This window comes from Pleurodeles waltl, chromosome 9 (assembly GCF_031143425.1).
Source record: "Pleurodeles waltl isolate 20211129_DDA chromosome 9, aPleWal1.hap1.20221129, whole genome shotgun sequence".
Classification (NCBI taxonomy): domain Eukaryota; kingdom Metazoa; phylum Chordata; class Amphibia; order Caudata; family Salamandridae; genus Pleurodeles; species Pleurodeles waltl.
In genome coordinates this window covers 937,856,100-937,882,447 of record NC_090448.1, presented here as the reverse complement: position 1 = coordinate 937,882,447, position 26,348 = coordinate 937,856,100, and the positions used below count along the sequence as shown (strand labels likewise).

At 45.3% G+C, this 26,348-nt stretch overlaps 1 long non-coding RNA gene across 1 annotated transcript in view; it reads left to right on the top strand.

The window, feature by feature from the left end:
* The window catches only part of LOC138260130 (uncharacterized), a 234,893-nt gene that overhangs the window by 193,750 nt on the left and 14,795 nt on the right, over positions 1–26,348 (top strand). Inside the window, exon 4 of the long non-coding RNA XR_011198811.1 lies at positions 19,443–19,481. This is a non-coding gene — a long non-coding RNA (uncharacterized lncRNA). The remainder of the gene's footprint in view (positions 1–19,442; positions 19,482–26,348) is intronic.

The following is a 26,348-nucleotide window of genomic DNA, read 5'->3' as shown; positions in this document are numbered from 1 at the left end:
GATGTGAGGACATTGCCAGAAAACAAAGAATCACTTACGCCATATAGATAACAGGAAGGACCCTGGTTTGATGGAGATTATTGCCTTTGTAGTCTTGTTGGTCTCTCTCCAGGAGGATTCATGTTATCACATATTTCTAGATAAAGATGCACTGGAACAATTATATTGCCAAAATGCACACAAGGTAACTGGTGACATTTCCCTGTGCTCCATTACACAATTGTTGTGTAGAATAGGTACGGGACAATTACTCAAGGAGGCAGAAAGAACTCCACTTGGGCAGCTATTTTGTGCAAAACTGTAGACTCTTCTTGGATAAAAGGAAAGGTGAGATTCCTTTGTTGCTGAATCACTCACACAGCTGCTGACACACCCACATAGACACTTACACACCCACTCACAGATGCACTAAGACACTCATTCAGAAACTCATGCACCCACTCACAGACCCACTCAGAGACTCACACACCCACTCACAGACCCACTCAGACACTCATGCACTGACTCTCAGACCCACTTAGACACTCATGCACCCACTCACAGATCGCTCAGATATTCACACACCCCCCAGGAGACCCTCCCAGACATGCATGCACCCACTCACAGACCCACTCACTCTCACATACCCACTCACAGACCCACACAGACATTGGCACACCCACTCACAGAGACACTCTTACACCCAGAGACTCCCTCTCACACCTATTCTCACACCCAGAGAGACAGTCCCTGCAGGCAATCCCCACTGCACACTGCTGAAGGCTGGTCATGGCGCAGCACAGGGTTGGGTGGTTATGGCCCTATCACCCACGGCTGAAGACCGTGGTTGAAGCAACCTATAGTAATTCAAATTACTTTACATTAAAAAAACATAGAAATTCATTGAAAAAAACAAAGGTTACAAGGATGTTATAGTTAGAAAAAAGAATTAAAAAAACATAGAAATGCACTTAAAAAAACAAAGGTCACAGGAATGTTATAGTTAGGTTCTGAATTTACTCGGACAAAACCATAGAAATTCAAGTTATAATTAGAGTTATTTCAAGTAACTATGACTCGTGCCCTAAGGTAACTATAACTTTCACCTTCGACATGCACTTTTAATTATCCCAGATATTACAGCACTCATGACAACTTTTATAATGTCAACAAAAATATCAATGAAACATTAGCAGTCAAGCTATTGAAGAAAAAACTGTTAATGGTGGGGAGAGAATTATAGTTACTTGAAATGACTCTAACTATAACTGCTGAATTTCTATAGTTTTGTGGGAGTAAATTCAGAACCTAACTATAACGTCCCTGTAACCTTTGGATCTTTTTTTTTAAAGTGAATATAATGTGTGTGTCTGTGTGTGCTCCAATTCCAATAAGAATGTAAGGACGTAAACAAGCCACTCCAGGGTTGCAATTCATTTATTTCGATTTATCCAGATTACAGGGACATGACACATTTCGACTTACTCAACCTTGATCACATGATTCCACTTTAACCAATACATGCCATATATAGACAAGCAATGGCAAAGCCAATGGGTCTTGCCTATGCAAGAGGCATGACTTTGGCAATGTGTTTTAGCCATGTTGTACAGCAGTGTGTTTGCTGTTCAACATGGCTGCAAACTAGTGGCTTTGGGTGGCATAGACTGGAGTGGGGGGAGTAGAGTGCGGTAGTGTGGATTCGTTGGAGTAGATTGGAGTAGGAAGAGTAGAGTTTTGTAGAGTGGAGTCGGCAGGAGTAGAGTTCCGTGGTTCAGTGGCAGAGTGTCGTCAAGTACAAGTGTCATAGAGTGGAGTGTCATAGAGTGGTGTGGATTAGAGTGGATTGGAGTAGGGTGGATTGGGGTGGGGCGGATTGAACTGAGTTGGAATGGATTGGTGTGTGGTGGATTAGAGTGGGGTGTTTTGGACTGAAGTGTAGTGGTTTGGATTGGAATGAAGTAGAGTGGAGTGAAGTGGAGTGGATTGGGTAGGGGTGGAATAGATTGGGTGCATTGGGTTGGAGTAAGTGGTTTGGTTTGGAGTAGAGTGGCTGGATTTGATTGGAACCGGAAGCGGAAGCGGAAGTATGGTTGCTGCAGCCGCAAAAGAGCGAGGGGAGAGAGGGGAGAGAGGTGAGAGCTGGCCGGGGAGCCAGTGAGTGGGAGACAGAGCTGGGGGTGATCCGGAGCTGGGGGTGAGCCGGAGTCAAGGAGCTTGGTGAGTTGGGAGGAGCAGAGGGCTCGAAACAGCTGCAGCACAACTTGAACGCTTGCTGGCTGCTGCCTGCTGCCTGCCACCAGTCACCTGTTGCTTCCGGCTGTTCTCAGCCCGTCACTCCTGCTCCTTTACCGGCCACATGGCACATGCCCATCTGGTCCTGATTCAGCCCCCGATTCAGGGCCAGACCTGATCCCCCTGCCTTGTCCCCCAGCCTGGTTAGTCTCCTGCCGTGCGTGTGCCTGAATGCCTGAGTGCCTACCGGTGCCACTGGTTCTAGTGCAGGGGCAGGCTTCGGTGCCTCCTTGCACCTCCCTGCTTCCCACGCACCCTTGCGCCCCTGTGCCCTCATGTCCACCAGTTCCTTGCCCCCTCCAGCCTGCTGAAGGCAAGGAGGGGTGGCGTGACAGGGTGCAGGAAGAAAGGTGGGCATGGGGCTGGTGGGGCTGGTGGCTGGTGGGGCCATGTGGGGCCTGCAGAGGGAAGCCAGAAGGAATCCAGCAACCCATTAACCTGGCATCACCCACTGACAACCCAGGGGAGCTCAGCTAACTCCCGGTCAGACCTTCGGCAAATGCAAGCCAGTCAGAGGTCGGGCCTCAGGGCTAGGCCGGGCTGGAGGGTCGGGCGAAATAGGCCAGGGGCAGGCCACCTGTGCCACCTGTGCCACCTGTGCCATGCTGCAAAGACCACCAAAAGACCACCAAAAGACCGAGACATCATTGAAGGTTCCAAGGGAAGATTAATTCCAACTCCCGGCTGCTTCTTTCTGCTCCTTCTGCTTACTCCTGTAACATCTGACCCGCAAATCACCTGACAATCGCACTGTAACTGCTCTGGAGCCTGAAACCTGTGTGCCTTGACGAGTGGGGCAGCTTCAGAAACTGCTACGAGTGTGTGCCCCAGCACCCTGTGGAAGCAGCTCGGGCAGCACTGAATGCAGCTTGCAGGGTGCTTGATGAGCCCCACTCGCCTAGGCCCACCTCCCCTCCCAAGCAAGCCGAACCTGCATGTATCAATGTCACCAATGTCGCTACAGATGTAAGAACACCAAAGGCAATGAGGTTGGGGAGGCGGCGCTGCCCAGTAAGAAAAAGAGGACATGCCACAGCGATCCCCCCTGGTGGATATTCAGCCAACAGACATCCAGCCAACAGGCACCCGTATGGGTCAGATGGGTCCTGCAGCAGGGGCAGCAATCACTGGCCAGTATAACAACAAATTTCCAATTTCTGAAAGACAGTGGAGCTGCCATTTATTTCTCCTCTCACCCGGCCACTGGTCTCCCTGTCCTACTGACACCTCCGTTGATAATCGGAGTCAAGCAGCAAGTTCTATCTCTGATTCCTAACGATAATCTTGGCGTTCCACAGGACAGGGCCTGCAGGCAGTCAAGAGCGCTACAGGAACCGGAGCCAATACTTAGTGGCACGATAATTGGCACTACAGCTACAACAACAACCGCCCTATATAAACTCAGCATCAAAGCCACTCCAGGCAGGACCAACATAAGTGACACAAGCAACTCTCAAATAACTGTGCATGGAAAAACGAAATAAGGACATGGGCAATGAAATAAGGGTGGCAAAAAAAGGAGAGATACCAGAAAGAACCGCCATGTCAGAAGTGCAAAACAATGGGGCCTTACCCAGACCCCAGGCAGGGGGACCAAGCCCAAACCACCAATACACCAGTCTAGGAAAGACAGAGTACTAGCAGAATACGACAAGTGTGAGAAAACCCTTAGTACATGAACAGAACAAGCAAATTGGGGTACAACTGGCATTTTCCACAGAGAGGGCGGCAAAGAGTTCAACAAGGTGGAGCACCGCGAGGCTGAAGCTGATCCCAACACAGGGGTTGACTTCGATGACCTATCACAGGAAGAATGGAATGAGCGACTCACCTCATTCTTGTCAGAAAAAGAAAAGGTGTGCTTGACTGCACATCAAGAACCCTGTATCCCGGCCCATCACCAAAACTGTGGTGGACCCCCCCCCCCGACAGCACCCGGGTGGGTGGAAGATAGCACCTGCCCAGCACTGCTTAGGACCATTCAGTCAATGGCTGATGCACTCAGCTGTCACTCAGCTAAGATGGATGTACGAGTGGAGATCTTGAGCTCAGTAGCAACCTTTGTGGCTGGTATAGATAAGTGCATCAACGACCTCAAGAGCCTCATCCAGAGGGCTCAAGAAGTTACAAAAGACTTCGCTCCAAGATGCTGCTGCTCTGCAACTTTAGACAGATCAAGCCGTATTAGGGAGGGTAATAAAAGAGCTGAAAGACAAGAAGGGAGCACATACTACCACGCAACCACAGGGAGGGCTCAACACTGCACACAGTGACAAATACGACAGTGAGTCTGAAATCAAGAGCACTCCACCTGGAGAAGCAGTTTCAAATGGTCAGGACCCCTCCCCTCTGAGGAAAACCCAAAAACCACCAAGGAGGGGAGAAAGGCATCATCGAGCAGCCTGAAAACTGAGCCAACCGTAGGCATAAAGAGCACTGGCAACACAACACACCAGCCAGGCCATCAGGGAAAAAAGCCAAGTCCAAAAGGACTCAGAAGCAGATATCACACAACAAAGACTACCCCAGAACCGCATTGCTTCAAACCTACCTGACATCTAAACAGACAGCCCATGGATGCAACACTGGGAGCAACACCCCACTGACCAACAATGAAGCTGCCCAGCGGCGGCAGCTCACCTAGCAGAGCATGAAACAGAGGCACCCACAGTAAACCAAACTGAGTTCAAGGATCCCTGGGAGAAGATGAGCAACTCTGAGGCTACCGAAGCCAAGGAAAGGCCACCCCAACACCAGCCAGAGGGGGCTCAGTACCTGAAAATAAGTGGCAGGGCATCCCAGCTTAGGGAGTCCAATCAATAAGGCAGTGGACATCCAGCGACAGCCAAGAGGTGATGGGGATGCAAGGCCCCACACCTCAGAGAGGAGTACACATGCTTACCCCACCCACGCAGGGACAGCACAGGCACAGGAGCCAGAACAGATCTCCTCAAACGAAGATGTGAGGTGGCCCGTAACTGTTCTTCAGCCAGAAACTTCATCTCTGGTTAGGGGAATGACCAGATCTGGCTCCAATGGAACCTCCGACAAATTTTACACCATGCTGTCCTCACTCACAGAGGGTATTAATTCCAACATAATAGACCGCCCCATTGAGCACACCCCAGGGGAGGGACAGTGCTGCACAATTCTACTCCACCCAGAATACCGATAACTTGGGAATATGGACATCCTCAACCGGGGAAAAATTCAAAAACTCCTAGGGCAGATTCCGGGACTCGCCTACATCACTTCAGACATATTGAACCCATACAATTCATAGAGCAAGGGCCAGGGAAAGCCAATGTATCAACCAAAATCACCTGGCAGTCCGATACCATGGCTGGGGTTGTTCTCAAGGAAAGCAAACACTTCAAGAAATGGGGAATCACCCTGGAAGGGTGGCCTCTCAGGCCACGAAAAAGTGCATTGGATGACAAAAGGAGGTAATCTGTGGCTCCCCGCATGGTCCTTTGGGGTGTAAGAGGTCTGCCCTTGGGACGAGACCCCAACACCACAGGGTGTGCCCAGTCCACACACTGCGTGCTGAAACAGAAGAACAGCAACAAGAGATGATTGGTGGTGGGTAGCCCATATCCTCAACCAGACACAAGCTACAAACTGAAGCTCCACCCCAGGGGGTAAGGAGGCTCTTGACAGTCACCATTTAAAGCTCTGCTCCTGGAACATTCATGGCCTAAAGGACAAACTGCAAGATCCTGACACACTCAACTATCTTCAAGGCTTCTTGTCATCGCTGTACAAGAAACTTGAGCCCTGGAACCAATCCCCATCCCGCGCTATTCTCATACCCTCCTTCCCACAATTAAGGAAGGCAAATTCAGCCATGGAAATGGGGGCCTGGGGGTGTATTTGTCAACTGCTCTAAAGGCCAGCTGCAAGATGCTCTCTTCAAACACCAACAAATATCTCACTGTGTACCTGACCTATCAACACAGAAGTAAGGAACAAGGGCTGATCCTAGCCAACATATATATGCCTCAGAGATGGAAAAATCAAGAGGAAATGTCAAACTGGCTTGTGGACCACATAACTCAAGTGGCTGGCCCACTCCTTCCACTACTAGTAACAGGGGAATTCAACATGAACCTGTTAGGAGGGTCAGAAGTTAAGGAGGCCATCAATGCCCTGGAACACGAGTGGCCTATTCAGGAACAAGCACTGATTAAAATGGCAAAACGAAGCAACATAGGAACAGCTTTAGTCGGTTCTCTTGAGCACTTAGGGCTCAGAGCACTAAATGGCTGATTCAGCGAAGACATCGCCCCAATACGTATCTTTCCATGCCACAAATGGAAACTCACTAATGGATTTCGCCTGGGTCTCCCTATCGCTGGTGCAAATGGTCTCTTCTGTCAAACTGGGTCTAAGGTCCAAAAGTGATCACCAACCACAGTAAGTGGTTTTCTCTTTGACCCCAAGCCTTACACATGACCAACATGGAACCTGCCGGCACCGAACACCTGAGCCAGCTGAAAAGAATCAAATTGGCAGCTACTTCTTTAGCTTCCCTGACTGAGGAAGCTGACAAGCACTTAAAAGTCTCTCAAAGAAGAGAAGGGTCAACTAAAGGCAAATGGGAGGCTTTTATTCACTCATGCACCCAGCAATTTGCCAGAAATGTTGCAGTGCCAAACCCCACGAGTCACAAAGAAGTCCTACACCTCGCATAGTTTGAAACAGCTAAAGATGAAAGTTAATCAAGCACTCCGGTTGGTCTGCTGGTTTTCCGATCAAGAATGCCACTTCACTAAATTGATACAAGTAAAAGGAAAACTGAAACAGGTGGCATGGGAAACCAGGAGGCTACATATGGATTCATTTTGGGCCAAACTCCTCTGGGACATTAAACACAGAAATGCCAGCAAATTCTGGAGTACTGTAAATGCCCTGAAAAACCCACAAGGCCCAGTCTTGGACTCAAACATCTCGGAGGAGGATTGGGCACCCTTTTTGAAACTCTATTTCCAGCAAACCAAAGACGTTGCGGATCATGCTACCATCCGAGGCCTAGGAAGGCCAACCTACCTCGACAACCCAGCCACCCGTAGCTCCAATAATGTGGACAGGGAACTCGCCATCTCCCGGGAAGGTATCCAATGGATAATAGAGGGAGAAAGACAGGTGCCCCCGGTCCAAACGAAGTTCTTCAGGCCATCTATAAATTGGATCTGCCCAAGTGGGCCAAAGTCATGTCCCCCCTCTTCAATCATGCCCTAGCTGGCAAACCAATCCTGGAATCCTGGAGGGGATCCATAATCTCTCCAATACACAAAGGTGGCGACAAGTTGGATCCCAGCAATTACCGACTGATCGCACAAAGCTAAGTACTACGCCAGTGTTCTCCTTGAACATCTGGTCGACTGAGCTGGTCAAGAATCAATAATCCCCCCAAAACAAACAGTGTTTACCAGTAACTCAGGCATGGACACCAACATCATGGCATTATCTCTCATATCAGACTCCTCAATGGCCGCAAAGCTCCCACTCTATCTTTGCTTCATTGAATTCAGAGCAGCCTTTGACAGCATCAATAGAAACAGACTTGGGGAGAAACTTAAATGCTGGCCAATCGCACAGCAACTGTTGAAAGCTATTGAGAACCAGCACCAGGATAAAACTGGGCAATGGATTAAATTTATCCAGGAAGATCCAGATGACAAGAGGCCTAAAACAGGGCTGTGTCTTGGTCCCCATGTTATTCAATCTCTTCATTGCAGACTTTTCAACAGTGCTATCTTCAGTCAACTCCCATGTACCACGATTAGGGAAGAGGCAACTGTCAAACCTGCTAAATGCAGATGACGCTGTGCTGCTCAACAGAACAAGGGAAGGCATGCAACGTCTCCTGAAAGCCACGGAAGACTACTCCCTTGAGAACGGGATGCAAATCAACAATACAAAACTAAAATCATGATAATAGGCAGGAGATCCCAGAAGGTGGCTACAACCTGGGGGCTAAGTGGAAGTGCGCTTGAAGAAACAGCAACCAATACATAGGATGGATTGGAGTTTGGAGTGATGTGGATTGGATTGCAGTGTGGTGGATTGGATTGGGGTGGATTGAATTGGAATGGGGTGGATTGTGGTGGATTGGGTAGGATGTGGATGGATTAGGGTTGAGTGGGGTGTATTAGATTGGGGTGACATGGAATGGATTGGATTAGGATAGATTGGATTGGGCTGGATTGGAGTGGAGTGAATTGGGAAGTAGGGTGGATTGAGCGGAGTAGGGTGGCATTGGATTGGCATGGGGTGGACTGTGTTGGTGTGGGGAAGTCTGGATTGATTGGGGTGGATTAGATTGGATTGGAGTGTGGCGAATTGGATTGGGGCGGATTGGAGTGGGGGAGATGTGGCCGATTGGATTGGAGCAGATTAGAGTAGGTCAGATTGGACTGGGGTTATTGGATTGGGGTGGATTAGGAAAATTGGAGCTGGGTGGACTGGAGTGGAGTGAATTGGGAAGTAGAGTGGATTGAGCGGAGTAGGGTGGTGTTGGATCGGCATGGGGTGGACTGTATTGGTGTGGGGAAGTCTGGATTGATTGGGGTGGATTAGATTGGGTTGGAGTGTGGTGAATTGGATTGGGGCGGATTGGAGTGGTGGAGATGTGGTCGGTTGGATTGGAGTGGGTCACATTGGATTGGAGCAGATTAGAGTGGGTCAGATTGGACTGGGGTTATTGGATTGGGGTGGATTGGGAAAATTGGAGTTGGGTGGATTGGAGTTGGATGATTGGAGTGAGTGGATTAAAGTGGGGTGGAGTGGGTTGAATTGGAATGGGATGGATTGAGGGGTAGATTGGGTTGGTCTAGTGTGGATTAGATTGATCTAGAGTGGATTAGATTGGTGTGGGGTGTACTGGATTTAGGGATGGTGAATGGATGGAGTGGATTGGATTGGGGTGAATTGGTGTGGGGTGAGGTGAAGCAGGGTGGATTGAATTGGGGTGGATTGTGTGGGGTGGATTGGCGTAGGATTGATTGGGGTGTACTGCATGATTATATATCAAAGCATAATTTCAGAAATTACATTTAAGAAAGAAACAATGTCACTTTGCAATATTTAGAATAAGATAATCATCATCTTTTGAGAACAGTGCCCACGAGCAAAAACAAATCATAACATGAGTGCGAAGTGAGAGAAGAAGACTTCATGAAATAAAAGAAAGTTAACTATAGAAAATAAAATTGATGAACATTATTCTAGTCAATAATGAGGTATATGTTCAATTGTTCATCTCAAGTCACACTGTAAATAGTTTACAAGAGATCCAATTGCCCTTGTGGCTTATTCCTTCAAATCATGCTGACTGACCACCCAGTTAATCAACAATTTACTGTTCACTGCTTTTCTCATCCAGAGATGATATTCCAGATCTGATAGTCACTTAACCAGCCACAGCCCTTCTTTCCAATATATCTCAATATTATACCCAGATTAGAAAATCAAATGTTGATATTTTGAATTTGTTCTTCAATATCTATCCACCTTCCTCTGAAAATATGAAAACAGTTACGAAACCTTTTGTAACCTAACAAAATAGTGCAGTATATAAGTGAATATTTAAGAGGTCTGTCTATTAGCAGCCTACAATTAAAAAGAATCAGCTGAGTAACAACATATTCACAGTTGAGCCATTATTCTTTAATTACAACTTCTTCATCTTAGTTCATCGCTAGCTGGTCAATACTATCAAATCAATTATGAGTTGTGATTCCAATCTGCAGAATCCCAAAGTTCGATTAGTCCTTGTGGATGATAGCCCTGATATGTTTAAGGATTCTCCTTTTGACTGTTGTTAGAGACTGGGGTCTCTAGTTGGCAGAGTATACACCCTTGTCCAAGTAGGGACCACAATCCTAGTCAGGGTAAGTCACACACAATCCAAATTATCCTGTGCCCACCCTCTAGTAGCTTAGCACTGAGCAGTCAGACTTAACTTAGAAGGCAATGTGTAAAGTATCTGTGCAATAAATCATACAGTATCACAATAAAAACACCACAAAAATACCCCACACAGGTTTAGAAAAAATAGATAATATTTATCTGAATACAATAAAGTCAAAATGATGAAAATCCAATGTACACAAGCAGAGTTATGAATTTAAAAAAATTAAATCCAACTAAAGCAGTGCTGGTTACGGAGTCGCACGGCTCCCCAGGTACAGTACCTCTGGAAAATGAAGAACAAGGCCGCCGTATGGAGTTGGAAAGAGACGTTGGTGGAGTCGGTGTGGTGTCAGTCCCTTACTGTGTCGATATGGAGGATGGCTTCGGTTTATCTCTACGAAGAAGGTGGAAGTGCAGCGTCGGCTCCGTCTGGGCTCAAGAGGAGATGATGCGTAGCCATCTGTGATGCGTCAATCCTTGTGACCCGGCGAGGTCACTGGTTCCAGTCCGTCAGGACGTGATGTGTCGACTTTGCGGTGTCGCGATGACCCTAGGTGACGTCAGGGGAGTCCCTGTGACGTTGGACTTGCGTTGCAGGGTGGAGTCGTGTAGTGAGGTCCATGGTGCGGGAGCAGGCTGCGGCATCACTGGCGTCGTTGAAGTCGTTCCAAAGTTGCTGAAGTTGGTCTACTAGCAAAAAGCTAGCAGTCCCTGAGACCCCAGAACAGGAGGCAAGCTCAATACAGGCCCTAGGAGAGCACTTTTGGGGAAGGCAGAGTCCTTCTCAGGACAGTCAGAGGGCAGCAGGGCAGCAGGGCAGCAGGGCAGCAGGGCAACAGCAGGGCAGCAGTCCTTCTCAGCAAAGCAGTCCAGATGAGTCCTTTGGGCAGCCAGGCAGTTCCTCTTAACAGGTTGCAGGTGTAGGTCCACAAGTGTCTGAGTTGGTGGGTCAGAGACCCAGTTTGTATACCCCAAAATGCCTTTGAAGTGGGGAAGGCTTCAAAGAGTGGTTTTGAAGTGCACAAGTTCCCCTTTCAGTGCAATCCTATCTACTAGGATCCCAGTAGGGGGTTTGGCAGTCCATTGTGTGAGGGCAGGCCACTATCCTTTGTAATGTAAGTGTCAGACCCTCCACCCTTCCAGCCCAGGAAAACCCATTCAATATGCAGATGTGTGCAGGTGTGACTGAGTGTTCTGTGTTTGTAATTGTCTGGGTGAAATGCACAAGGGAGCTGTCAACCAGCCCAGCCCAGACGTTGATTGGAGACACAGATGGTTTTTAAGTGCAGAGAAATGTTCACTTTCAAAAAGTGGCATTTCTAAAGTAGCAATATAAAATCCAACCTCACCAATAAGCAGGATTGTCTATTACCATTCTGCCCATACTAAATATGACCTGGTTACCCCTTTCAGATCAGATCAGAATCCACCACTCAAAAAGTAGATGAGGGCAGTCCTAATGCAACAGTCCTAATGCTATCCTATGAAATGAGCAGGCCTCACAGCAGTGGAAATGAATTTAGGGTATTTTCACTACCAGGACATACAAAACACATAGGTACATGTTTTGCCTTTTACCTATATTGCACCTTACCCTATGGGTACCTAAGGCCCACCTTAGGGGTGACGTATATGTAGAAAAAGGTGTATTTAATGCTTGGCAAGTACTTTTAAATGCCTAGTCGAAGTGGCAGTGAAACTGCACACATAGACCTTGCAATGGCAGGCCTGAGACATGGTTAAGGGGCTACTTAGGTGGGTGGCACAATCAGTGCTGCAGGCCCAGTAGTAACATTTAGTTAACAGGCCCTGGGCACATGTAGTGCACTTTACTAGGGACTTTTAAGTAGATCAAATATGCCAGTTGGGGATGAACCAATGTTACTGTGTTGAAGGGAGAGAGCATATGCACTTTAGTACTGGTTAGCAGTGGTAAATTGCACAGAGTCCTAAAACCAGCAAAAACAGTGTCAGAAAAGTGGAGGGAGGCAGGCAACATTTTGGGGATGACCACTCTTAGGCTGTCAGGTCTAACAACTGTGAAGAAGTACTCCCAATAAACAGTGTAGGACATGGGCATGCAGTCCCGTAAATCGTAAACTCAGTATTGCAGGTTTTATATTTCTTGATCAAATACTTGAGTCCAGTACTGGAATCAGAAAATGTCATCATCAAAGTACTAAATTTGCATGCTGTGCAGTGTCCACAAGGGAAAGGCTAAATTTAAACATCATGCAAATTTATTTTGGAATGCTCTGTAAGTGACTGGGTACAAGTTTGCCCTTCAATGAGGGACTTTTTCTATGTGCTATTGAAGGTTTTGGCCCACTATATCCTATAATGTTGTTTAATATCTCAATAATTCCCAGTGTTTGGAAAGTATCTTAAAGACTTTGTGTACCTGTGAGGTATAATTAATTGGATTGTTGCGATATTGGAGCATTGCTGTCTCCTAAAATAATCTCCTTTCTTGATTTCTGATCTATTCTTTCTACTGCATTTCTTGTTAGAATATCCTTGTCTCTTAAATCTAGAGATCATTTCACCATGTACAGTCAGAAACGAACATTTCCCTTTTGCTGTTACAAACTCACCATAAGGAACGGCTGAACTGAATGATGGTGGATGACTGCTATGTGAGTGCAATATGTAGTTGCCAACTGTTTCCTTTCTGTAAAGTGTTATCTTAATTTTATGATCCTGAATACATAGTTTATGGTCTGAAAGTACAAATGGCTTTTGACCATAATTCACTGTTAGTTTCAAATTTAAGTTGTTATGGTTCAGGATTTTCACCAACATTCTAAGGTCTGTTTCTGACCCTTTCCAAATCTGAAAAAATATTACATATGTATCTCATCAAGACTACTATGTTCTGAACATATTGCCCCACAGGTTCTGTCCAGACCTGTCATCCCAACAGTACATGAACAATTTGGGGTGGCTGGGGGCAAAGCAGGTGTCAGTGGCTGTTTTCTGTATCTGTCTGTAGTGCTGATTATTACACACAAATGTGTTCTCTGTGAGGCAGATCTCAACCATCACCAAGAGCCTATGTATATGTTGTAGTAAATGTATTCCTCTCACACTGGTTGCACCATTGACAAACATGAAGAAAACCATGTTGGAGAATGATTTCACAGAGGGTTGAAATGATGTGGCTGTCTCTGTAGTTGCTGAAAGTGGTAATGTGAGCACAGTACTGTAAGAAGATGGTACAATTATGTCATCCAGTATGAGTACCCCGACCTGACCTATGACCTCCATGCTTGCCTGAACTGACTTCCCGACTATTGGCTCTTGCAAAGGGACTGGGAAGAGAGGTGGGGCTACATGCGAGACCCACCAGAAGACTGGCAGAAGCACCGATGAGGACTGGGGAGTGGCCAGGCATTAAAGATGGCAGATGTATACTATCTTTGCTGCACCGTCTGCATTCTGTGTAATCTTAGAAGATAAGATTCCAATCCAGCTCTCTACTCATGTGGTCAGATCAAGGGTGGTCCTCTTGGAGTTAGCTATGGAGGATCCGGGCACTTTTGACAGAAAAAGAACAGAGTTGTGACCAACAGCATGGTGAGTGATGGGAGGAGATGGCCCAGCACCGGCTCGAAAGGCCCTGGATCACTGCTACTTAGAAGTAGTGGGGCCCAGTTCATACCACCGGCCTTTCTTAACTACGTCCGGGAGAGGTGAGTGGTTCCAACTGTTAAGCCACAGGGGCCGGATTTATTTTGGTTCTTTGGTGTAGAGCACACTATTCTGGCCCCCTCGCTAACTGGGAACTCAGAAGGTGTCAGGGAGGAGGCCAGATAGGACCTCACACTATTCCGAGGTAGGAGGATTGGAGACACATTCTTTCACATGAAAATACTCCTGGGACACTGTTGGCATTTGCTGGAGATTAATGCCTTTACCTTCCTTCTTATTGCCTCTTTCCTTCATGCTCACATAACCCTCACTACAGGACCAGGGGATTCCATCTTGTTCTGAGTGCACTTCATTGCGGGTGGGTGAGGACTTCAGCTCACTGCTTCTTGTGTCAGCAATATTACAATGAATCACTGGCATGCAAGACATAAGTGTGTGTGGTGGGCCAATAGCACTCACCCTACCCATTTCACAAAGCTTCCCTCTGAGACTACTCAATTTACGTTTCAAAGCCCTGGCATCAGAGGATTTGATGTGCAACTGGTTTGCTCATGGTCAAAGACTGACTGCGATCTGTGATATAATGCTTCACAAACAATGCCTGCTTGCAGTTATCTGATCTGTCTATTAGCCCTGCTGGCAGTGATCCTGGTTTTCTTCTTACTGCCGAAAGCGGAATCTTAACCTCTCTGCAGCTCACATGGGTAGAATCAAACGTGCACATAAGGCAGTGTCAGATGTTAAAATTAAGCCCTCAATGGCCATGGTGATGGATGTGTGACTAATGCACAAGTACTGAGCAACCATAAGATCATGGCTCAAAGTCTGCCAAAAAGATTAAAATTGGCACAGTGCCAATGGACTAGAGACTGTTGAGAGAGGAGAAAGGCAAATGGAGAGAGAGAGGGTGAAATACAATGAAGGTTTGTTTCAAGAGCTGCTCCGAGAGGCAGCAGATATGTCTTGGCTGATGCAAGAGTGCACTGATTTTGCTTGATTTCTTAAGGGGAGGAATGAGGATGTATAAGGATGGAACAGATGGAATAACTTATGAATTGTAGGCTACCCAGAGAATTGTGAAAGCCCTAACATGATGGAGTTCATCAAAACCTGCCTCAATAAATGAGGCCTCCCCCTGGCCTCATCCCCTACTTTATTGGTTGGGCGACCTCATCGGGTTCTTGCCTGCAATTGCAAACCTTAACCCAGAACCACACCCTGGCCTATTGTTACCAAGCTTCTAAACTATGGAAATCATAACATGCTCCTTCAAGCTGATGGGGCAAAGGGCTCCTACTCTTTTGAAACTGCTAACACAATGACACAATGATTTTTACCAATTACATGGTGACAGAGCCACATCAATGAGTGTGCTTTATGTGTGTCGGAAGAAACTGCAAGAGGTAGGATTCAAGTGAGCCCTCATCCTCCCTGCAAAGCTCAAAATCATTGACAACCAGCAAGCCCATTCTTTCACTAACCCTTATGATGCTTGAAACTGGGTGCAACAACAGTCCAATGGCAACATGGAGCGATCTGACCACCTATCTTGTGAGTGCTGTGTCCGTGAATGCCAGAGGGGTGACAGAATAGACCAGAAATGGCACACCACACTGAAAACTATGCCCCTAGCATCAGTGGCACAGGAGGAAAGATGTGCCATTCTGAAAATTGCAGCTGCACTAAAAACTGCCACAAAAATTAGATCTATTGAAGACTCAACGTGCTCTGCATCAGATGCAAAATTCCTAGAGGTGTCTGGCTCAGGTAGGTCATTCCCCTTGCCAGTGATGACCCCCAAACTTCAGATGACTTTAACATTTGCCATAACGTTTTTTTTTGCAGAGTTACTTGAATCCCTCTGTGACATACCAGTGAGGTCTGTGATGGGCTGAGTAATATGCGACAATTTAGATATATGGGGCATGTACAAAGTGTTTTAACGGTTGCAAACCCACTGATTTGATAAACCTGACAGTTTGTGACCGCCTGAATCCTTTTTTAAATGTACTAAACCTATTTAATGATTCAGAAAAGATTTTCCAAATTGTTAAATGGGTTTAAGAAACATTAAGGAATCTCTATTTGGAAGAGGCATTTTAAGGGCTGGAGGAGTTAGACAAGAAGAGCTGAGTTGAGTTGAAAGCGGGGTGTGAGTGAATGAGTGAATGGACAAGCAGTGAGCAGCATTCGCTATGATACACCAATCAGCGGAGCAGAGAGGTTGGGCCAGTGAGGAGCGCATGTATTGTTTGAGCAGCATAGTAGTGAGACCTGTAGAACCTGTCTCAACGTGCCACCCGGGAAATTTTGCTCCATTATACATGAGCAATGGGATTCAGGTGTTAGGCTTGGGGACAAAGGGTTGAGCCTCTGGTGTTAGTGTGGAAAGGTCTGGTGTGGCTTGCACTCCAAGGTTGTGGGCTCTCCTCATTGTTCCTGTATAAGGTGTAAGATTTGCGGCAACTAGATTTTATTTTCACACACCCACAAAAGAGGGATCGAGTAACGTGTAGCAGGCAAAATTCAAGGATAAAATCAAGGAGAGGTAGCTGTGCTCCAGTGGTGCAGTGGCGTGATGTCAGAAGCCCTCTAAATATGCTTTGCGTCCCACTCTGAGGACAAAACAAAACTCTCCAGCCTGGTGAGCAGAGGAGAGCATTGTAATGATTGTTGAAGCCGTCCCTGGAAATTGGGAGAGGGGCACACGTTTTGTGGTGCTGAAACAATTTTCATAGTAAGGGAGATGCCATTAATGTTATATCGTTGAAGTCAAGGTGATTGTGAAAACTCCAAGCACCATAGAAAAACACAAGTGTAGCACATGTTCCATTTCAATTCAGCATGGGAATGGTAGGGATGTGGTCTGCAGCTGGTGAGCCATTTTTGAGCACTGGTGAGACAGCACAGTGTCCTTTATAAACAGCATATTTTCAGTTACAGTGGCTACAAAATTTGCATAGACATGCAGTTTTACTGGTACAAATATAGAGCACAAAAACAAACATGTTTGGAAATCGGATTTCAGTGAATATTTATCATTTGTGCATCACCAAGTAAAGTGTCTTGATTTGTTTTGATCCTATTAAAATCTTTGTTTCCATCATACTTCAGAATTACAGAAAGTATTGCTTCATTTGTGCGCTTCTATTGCTGCTATTATTTCAAATATATGTATAGTTCATTGACCAATATTTAAATGTTGTTGTTTGTTAGAAAAACAGACATCCTATAGCCTTTTCTTTCATTTTCTGTACCCCAGCAGGACAGTCACCTAGACTGCTACAAACTCCTCTCACTTTGCAGTCAGAGAAAAAAAAAGTACACTACAGTTACCAAATAAGCAGTAATTTGTGAGAAGAGAGCCTGATATTTGACTTTTGTCTTTGAACGGCCAACATATATGACAAGATAAACACAAACTCAAAAGGCATCTTTATTGCTCATTCACCTTCTGAACTCCAGGATGGTTATTTCTAGGGGTGCTGCAGCAACCCCAGCACCCCTACTTCTAGCACCTATAGGTGGGTGGACCTGTGCGCCTGTGCATCATGTGAATGTGATGTCCATGGCCCACCTACCTCGTTCCTATTGTTCCTGATATCGGGAATACATGATATCTCTTACTAGCCCATGACTCTCTCTAAATCCAATTAAATCTCGAAGTGGCTTTCTGAACTGAGCATGGGCTTTTAAGTGTTTACTCTATGGCAGGGGGGAGAGAAGCCTGAATCATATATGACTATATTGGCAGTCATCCGAGTTCCTTTGCTGGCTGGGACCAGCATTGGATCATATTATTTCCTGCTTCTGGATTGCTTGGAATGGATGTGGTTTGAGACTGTTTGTCAATTCAATTTGTTCCCTGCTGAGCAGTCAACATAGTGAAAATTAGAATTACCGTTTGGAAACTTTGTTCAGGAAGAGTGATACCAACAAGAGCATTTACGAACAAAAAATGTAATCTGCTCCGAAATAAATCTATAAACTTGAACACCATGAAGGTCCTTAATCTCATATTTACTTCCTTTCAAAGTGAAGCTATGACAGATAATAGCGGGTGGCAGTTCTTGGAGCAGGAAAATTTGGATCCAAAATTACTGGTGGAACATTCCGAAGTTACCAATGATATCGAGCTGCTGTAATATAATTGCTCTCTGTCGCTTGACAATGATGAGGCCTCTGTTTTACATAATGGCAACTCACACTACCAGATGTGGACTTTGATCTGATATAAAGAGTGGGAGCACAGTCAAGTGTAGTCCCATTGACTGCACCCCCGTGTTACAGAAAACTATAGGGAATCCTTGTAGTAGCAAGCAGTAAACCATCTCTAGCTTCAAAAACATCAGCTACGCCGGATTGCCAGCTACATTTAAATGTATTTTTAATGTACCTGGGACCTTGGTTCAATACTGTGAATCCCTAAAAGTCTGGAAAGGATTTTGTCCTCTATTCTCTATTTTCACATATCTAATTCAGATCTCGTTCAAGATTGCCTCTTGGCTATTCTTAAAAGGTTGGTAGGCCAAGAATGGCTGGACATTGCAAGAAACATGATTTTCCAATCTGTCACAGAGTGGGTGACCCAACAGGCTCATCTGGCTCTTATCTTAAAGATCAGACCCAGTTCTCTCAGCCAAGTGTAGAGACTTTGGTTCTGAGGCTGGTATACCTCGCTGAGAAAATACAAGAGACAAAATAATAAGAGTGAAATCATACAGGACTGTTAGCTAAACAATCAATTTGATCTTCCCTGTTTGAAGGTTTCTCAATCAGACCCATCAGTATCGGTCACTTGCCCAAAGGGCACTCTGTTCCCAATCTTTAAGAGAATAGAGAACATCAAAGGGCAGAAATCAGGCAATTCTAAAGGATCGCCGGCTAAGGAAGGGAAAAACTGAAAAAACACAATTTGCAAAAAAATGAAGAAGCAGTGTATAATTCTGAAAAAACAATGCCAGGAAAGCTCTGTTTCCAGGCGACAGAGGAGCTTGTTCCAGAAAGGAAACAAGAAGAAACCCTGCCTTCTTTGTTACAAGGAGAGGACATAAATTCTCAGGGTGGGGGTGAGGGGTGTGCCTTGGAGCTGCTATCTGCTTGGGTTGCTTGTGAGTTTGATGGATTGCATAGAAGCACCAACCCCAGCACAAGTACGTATAGTAGTAAGGGCAGCCTTAATTCGCAGGCCAGGGCCTTTTCCTGATATCCAATTGACAAAGAGCGTGTACAACCTAGCAAAGTAAGGAAATGTTATTTCTTCACAAGGCACAAACAATGGAAGCTTTAACCTGCATGTCTAAACACTTTCTTACATCAGGTAGATAATACTGTGCACAGACTCGAAAAGATAGGGAATGCTGGCTATACTCATACTTTGATTGTAATATCTACTTTGGGTTTTGTAGCTATTTTTGACCAAAAAGTAAGATTTAAAAAATCCTTTTTCTTAAATTGTTTTTCGAATATTAAAGGTTTGAAGATGGGGCGAAGTAGTGACATTCATATATTGAAAATCTTAAATTCAAGTTTGATTTGTATTTAATTCCTGAATAGTGACAACATTTGATGTTATTAAATTGTGACTATTTTCTTTGCAGGGGGATTGATGTAATTCCAAAACTTCCAGGGAAAGAAAGGTAAAGTTTCCACCGTATTGCAGACAGATGTTTTGTTAGATACAATAGATGAATTGACCTACACTGATAGTAAGGATTAAGCAGAAAGATTGAACTGGATAGCAGGTACTCTTTGCAAACAACAAGAGTAGTTAGTAATAGTTTAAAAGTGATTTGTGGAATACAGCTGGTCAGCTGAGTAGCACGGAAAAAAGTAGTTTTTTTAAATAGCTTGGAAGATGATATCATCTGCATCCAGGAAATCTGGTAATTTAGGGATTTTGAGTTTGATAAGTTCTTTGTACTCAGTTGTAGAGCTACCCCTATTTCCGTAGAAGAAGCAAGGTTTAAAAATACATGGCACATTGAGTAACATAGTTGCACTTCCACGAATTGTGCAAAATTTTCATATTGGGACTCCTACTCTGTGAAGAGTTCCTGTGATTTTTCCACAGCTTTCAATAGAGTTGATTGACCAGCCCTGTGGAAAAAACTACAGAGATTAGGTATTGCAAACACTTTTCTACGTCTAATCATTGCATTGCATTTTCAACCTGGTGTCAGGTTCTCTTGATGGGAGACCAAGGTCTATGATCCGTATATTTAATGAAAGATGGATTGAAACAGGGTGCCCCCATATTATTCTCTCTATACATTCCGACCACGAAAATTGTGCGCCGTCATCTGCCGTGTTCGTTTTATGCAGATGACATTGATGTACTTGATCTTGTTGATTTGCATTTTCTGAAAGTAAAGGTTTGTAAAAGTTTTGATCTTGAAGGGGAACAAAATCTAAAAACAAATAAAATATTGTTGGTAAGTTGATTAGGCGAAACAGAAAATGGTAAAGTCATACTCATATCCTGGGAAAATTGTGATCAGTAGTCTGAATGATAATGAACATATATCTCACAGTATTATTAAGGCCTGTTTGCAAGCCAATGGGCTAATAAGGGCATTTCAAAAAGTGGTCGGACGTCAGCATTTCATTCACCTTCTTTCTGTTTATAGAGCAAAAAGTCCATCAACTTTTCTGTATGCCATACAAAACAATTGATGTTGCAAAGTGAGAGTTTTGAAATAAAATGGAATTTCAACCATTGAGGAAACTCTGTAATTTTAACTCCTTAGGGGATTATAAGCACTAAGGTTGGAATATGGATTAAATACTGCCTAGCGGCAGTGGTTCGATAGTGATACCGGTTGCTGAAGAGTCTTTGTGTGCATTTTATTGGAATTTTATGTATGCATTAAATCTCTTTGAACTAAAACAAAAACCTGGTTTGATTTACTGTTAAAAAATCATCTTAAGCCTTTCTCCTTTAATTTGAGTTTTGGACTAGATTTTGAATATTGTGTAAAAAGAGGAAATTTAATGTGATGTCTGCCTCTTGGGTCATGAGAAAACCATAGAAATAGCTGATCTGGAATATCAAGCATGGTATTAGATGGTTTTGGTCACTGTTGCACAAGAACATTCTTCCTTTAAAATCATTAATCGTCAATTGGGCAAAGTCAGTGAAGAAGGACAATATGTGTAAGCGTTGTAATCATAGTGTACAGAATTTCAATCATGTTCTATTTGTCTGCCCAGCATTGCTTGTAGGATGTTAAAACATTTTATGGCCTTTGCTTTTAAAACATAGGGGGTTATTCTAACTTTGGAGGAGTGTTAATCCGTCCCAAAAGTGACGGTAAAGTGACGGATATACCACCAGCCGTATTACGAGTTCCATAGGATATAATGGACTCGTAATACGGCTGGTGGTAAATCCGTCACTTTTCCGTCACTTTTGGGATAGATTAACACCTCCTCCAAAGTTAGAATAACCCCCATAATGTTCAAACTGAAACCAAACCTGTCAACTATTGTTTCTCCCACCCAATGAGATGTTTTGTGTAAGAGTTTTTATATTTTTTAAATGTTTCTTAATTGTGTTCTAAATATGTATTATATTGGTGAATTTCTGACATTTTTCATGTGAACCTTGTTTGAGTTCCAAACCTTGAAGAAAAGACTTGGGATGCATTCAAAGGCCTTTCCTTCCAAATTCCGAAACCTTCTAGGATGCTTTAATGCTTTGTGACTCAAATCCAGTACCAAAACATTAATATTTTACCACCAACTCAAGGTGATAACCTATTTGCTAACAGGAATGAGTCCACAAGGGACTCCTTCCCTTTTGTGAACGGAAAGAAAACATTATTAAGTGTTTCATTTTCTGTTTTTTAAATGCATCTTGTCTTTTTGTTAGGAAAATGAGATGCATCTAAGAATAAAGTTTGCATTATTTAAAAGCAATCACAGACATGGTGTTCTGCCGACCCCAGCAGGCCATCATGCCTGTGATTGTAGCCAATCATATTGGGTCTCATGAGTTAGGTCAAAGTGTGGCCATGTATGACTCAGTATTTTTGTGACCTACCTAATAATGCATAGATCGGTTTGCAAAATGAAAATGCATTGGGTAAAAGTGGGTGTGCAATTTGCAACCCCTGTTACCTATTTCATTCTTCATACATGAGGCCCATGGCTCTGTCCTGCAATACTAAGGCCGATAATGCTTCACCTGCCAGGGCACATCGCCTCTACCCTTTTTGTTTGTTCACCATGAAGTTAGACTAGCCTGGGGGCCCTCAATTTTAGATCATGCCAACTTAATTAATTTGCTCAGTTTAAGACAGCTAAAGCTGCACTCTCTGGTTCATCCAGAATTTCTCCCCACCATTCGCCTAGTCACCCCATGATAACCACATTATCCTACAATATGTTCTGTTCCATTTTCATATTTTTCTTCAAGTTGTTGGGACAGCTATATATATATGATTTGTCCTGGACTGGGAGTTTGGTATTGGTTTATGGAGTAACAGTTGAGCGCACCAATTAAGATATGTTTGAATATTAGAAAAAAAAGTGGCACCTTCTCATGTTGGTACTTTACCTAGAAAGCAGGCTTGACATGGGTATTATCTTTTGTATGTCTTAGTTCTTGTGGTTGTTCTTAAAACATGGACAATAATGACCTGGAACATCTGGGGTAAGTGACCCCTCTAGTAAACAATATTCCATACACTCCATGTTTCATGTGCATAATATTCACTATGCATGATTCCAAAAAGTTAACCTAACTGAGAGCACTCGACTGCAGTGTAGAGGAAGAAGGCAAGTATTTTCCATTATTTATTCAACCTATGCTGGGGGGGCCCCTTATACGTTCGTCCCAGGGTTTCCAGTGTGGTTGAGATCACTGACCAAGAAGGCAGGATCGACGTTGTAACGGGTAATGTATATGGGCTCCCTCTTATTTTGACAATATTTACACTTCCAACACTGATCATCCGGCATTTATTTCCTTCCTTACTAGCTATCTGGTGACTTGGGTGGCAATCTCATGGACTCTAAGAGAAGACTATAATAATATATGAGATGTATGATTGGATTGATCATATCCACCTTTACCATAGTCCACAATTCTACACAATGACAATGCACTAGGGCATTGACTGCAGTGACAATTTTCATTCTATTCTGCTCCCCGTGACCTCGATGTTGGGTTAGACCAAATCACATGCACTACTGCCTCCTACTTAGGTAAGACGTTCTCTGACCACAATGCATCAGAAACTGGGGAAGGCTCCCACTCTGATCCCCACATGGTAGCTTGAGCCTGTTCGGCTGGAAGATGGTTGCTTTTGTGAGACCCATAGAGGGGGCATTCTAATGTTACTTAGATATTATTACAGGCTCAACCTACTCTCATTGACCGAGTGGGAGGCCTTAGAAATTGTCATTAGGGGGTGAATCTCAAGCCAACAGCAGATGCCTGTCAGGAGTTAAAGAGACCCGCACAGAGTGGAAAAATCTCATTTCGGATTAATGCAGGAATCTATAGCTAATAGCACTAGGAGTTACATGGAAGGAAATCAAAGAGAAATATGCACGGCTTCTAGAAAACATTCTGGTGGCTTATAGGGATCATTGAAATAAAGCCCATGCAGCAAAAGACAGATTAGGCAGACTACTTGCTTGGCTTATCCGACCACAGTTCTCGAACAACCCAATAGTAGCCATTAAAGATAGCTGAGGCAGAACAGTCTAGTCTCAGAGCGCTATTAATTCAACATTTAGGGGGTCATTCTGACCCTGGCGGTCTTTGACCGCCAGGGTCGCGAATGACGGAAGCACCGCCAACAGGCTGGCGGTGCTTCCATGCCCATTCTGACCGCGGCGGTAAAGCCGTGGTCAGAAAACCAGTACCGGCGGTTTCCCGCCGGTTTTCCCCCGGCTGGGCGAATCCGCCAGGGCAGCGCTGCAAGCAGCGCTGCCATGGGGATTCTGACCCCCTTCCCGCCAGCCTGTTTCTTGCGGTTGTCACCGCCAGGAAGAGGCTGGCGGGAACGGGTGTCTTGGGGCCCCTGGGGGCCCCTGCATTGCCCATGCCACTGGCATGGGCAGTGCAGGGGCCCCCTAACAGGGCCCCATGAAGCTTTTCACTGTCTGCCTAGCAGACAGTGAAAAGCGCGACGGGTGCAACAGCACCCGTCGCACGCCCGCAACACCGCCGGCTCCATTCGGAGCCGGCTTCTGTGTTGCAGGCCTCCTTCCCGCTGGGCCGGCCGGCGCAACCATGGGTAGCGCCGGCCGGCCCAGCGGGAAGGTTGGAATGCCGGCAGCGGTCTTTTGACCGCGTAGCGGCCAAATGGCGGTTCCCGCCTGGCGGGCGGCAACCGCCGCCCGCCAGGGTCAGAATGACCGCCTTAGTGTGTACTGAAAGCACTCATACTCTGGGGATAGATTTTCAGACGAAAGGGATACTAATCAATGTCTTTCTAAGAGAGATTTACCCCATATGACTCTTCTTCAGGTGGATCAGCTAGAACACTACTTTATGGAACAGGAGCTAGATGGTGCTCTGTATGGCTTGGGGAATGTGAAAACCCAATGCTGCCGACTCCCTACTGAATATTATAAAAACTATGCCACACTGTTACTTTTTAGATTAGCAAGAAGATCTCCTGTCCGCCTCAACCAGTGAAGCTGTCATAACCTCAGTTTCCAAGCCAGGCAGGGACCCATTACTCCTTAAGTCATGTCAACCAATTTCAGTCTTAAACACTGACTATAAACTACTCAGTACATTTCTGGTGAAGTGTTTATTGCCTGTCCTCCAATGACTGATAATTTTGGATCATTGCAGTTTCATTCCTGGGGCATAATACATACTCTATTATTAGGAGACTTTTTGGCATCCTAGAAGCCCCTGAGACCTGACCTTATGTTAGAAATTGGGTTACTGGTTGACTGTGGTATGAACCCTTGTCAACCAGCAACCATACCTCTAGTCAGGGTGTCAGGTAAACCCTAAATTAACATATGCTCCCCCACTGTAGCTTGGTACAAAGCAGTCAGGCTTAATTTAGAGACAGTGTGTGAAGTATTTGTGCAACACTTCAAACAGTAAACAGCGGAAGCAGTGGAAATACACACACAAAAAGACTCCAGGCAGGTTAGAAAAATAGAGCAAAATTTAATAAATAAAACAAGACCATAACGTCAAAAATCAAATAAGTAGAAACAGAGTTATGATGTTTTAAAGGATAAACTGCATTATAGTATCTACAAGCATAAATCACTAACCGCAGGTACATGGTCAAGCTGGACTGTGTGAAAGTCAAATGTTCAAGCCAACCACAATAGAGTGTGAGTTAGATTAGTCCCACTAAAGGTTTACCTTTTTACATTTTGTGTCAAGAGTCCTGTTTTCAGGGAAGAAGTTCACTGGATGCAAGGAGAGTGCTGCTGGCTAGAGTCGGCGGGGTGCGAATAGCAGGGTCGGTGTTGTGGATGGGCAGGCAGGAGCCTTATGGTGGTGATCCATGCCAGCAGATGATGTTTGCTGCGCAAAAGGATAAACTTGTGGCGGATCGTGCTGATTCACTGTGCAAGAAGCTCAGTTCTGGTGTGAACAGCAGTCGCGGTTTGCGGGTCATAGAAGGGGAGGGGCGGCACATGCCGGGGGAAATAAAAATTAAATTAAGAAAAAAACGTACCTCCTTCGTCATGCCGCGCTGCTCCTCTGCTGCATGCAGGCACAGGCTCCCAGCCTGCCCTGCGGCCAATCCTGACGCTGCTCTGAGTAGCTCCAGGATTGGCTGGCAGCACCCAGCCAAGGTGCTCCCAGGCAGACTGGGAGCCTGTGCAGGCTCTCTCGAGACCTGTAACTGTGTTGCTGGGCTGGAGAAAGCCTTGTGTGCATGTGCATTTGGCCGGCCCGAGACAGCCGGCCAAATATACATGCACAGTGAGGGGGAGTGCTGTGCCCTCCCCCTCAGTGCACGTCACCTCTGTGGCCCTGTCCCTTTCAAAGAAAAGGATAATAAACAGAGTTTAGTATCCTTTTTCTTAAAAAGCTTTTGCAGTTGCTGCTGCTTCTGCTGGCGGGCTGGGGGCGACGCTCCTCCGTCCTAATGGAGGAGCCACCCATAGTAAACAGAACTCATTGAAGATGGGTCCAGGAGCAGTGGGAAGCCTGTTATGTCCCTTAGGCAAATATCAGGAGGCCAGCAAACTAGTCTTTTGATTCACTCTGGGATCCTGGGTGCAAAATGGAGGTGCAGGTCCACTTCTTCTTACCCAGCCGAAAAAGCAGCAAGCAGCAGAACGATCAATAGTTCCTTGTAGAGAAGCAGTCCAGCAGAGTGGCAATACTTGTCGTAGCACAGCAGTCCTTCTTTCTGGCAGAGTATCCACAGGTCCAGAAGTGTACTGACGTAGTGGTACCAGTTGTGCCTTTGAAGTGGGGGAGACTTCAAAGACATGCCTTTGATGGGCACAGACTCCCTTACCTTCTTGTCCTTGCTCCAGACTCATTATAGGGGGTTGTGCAG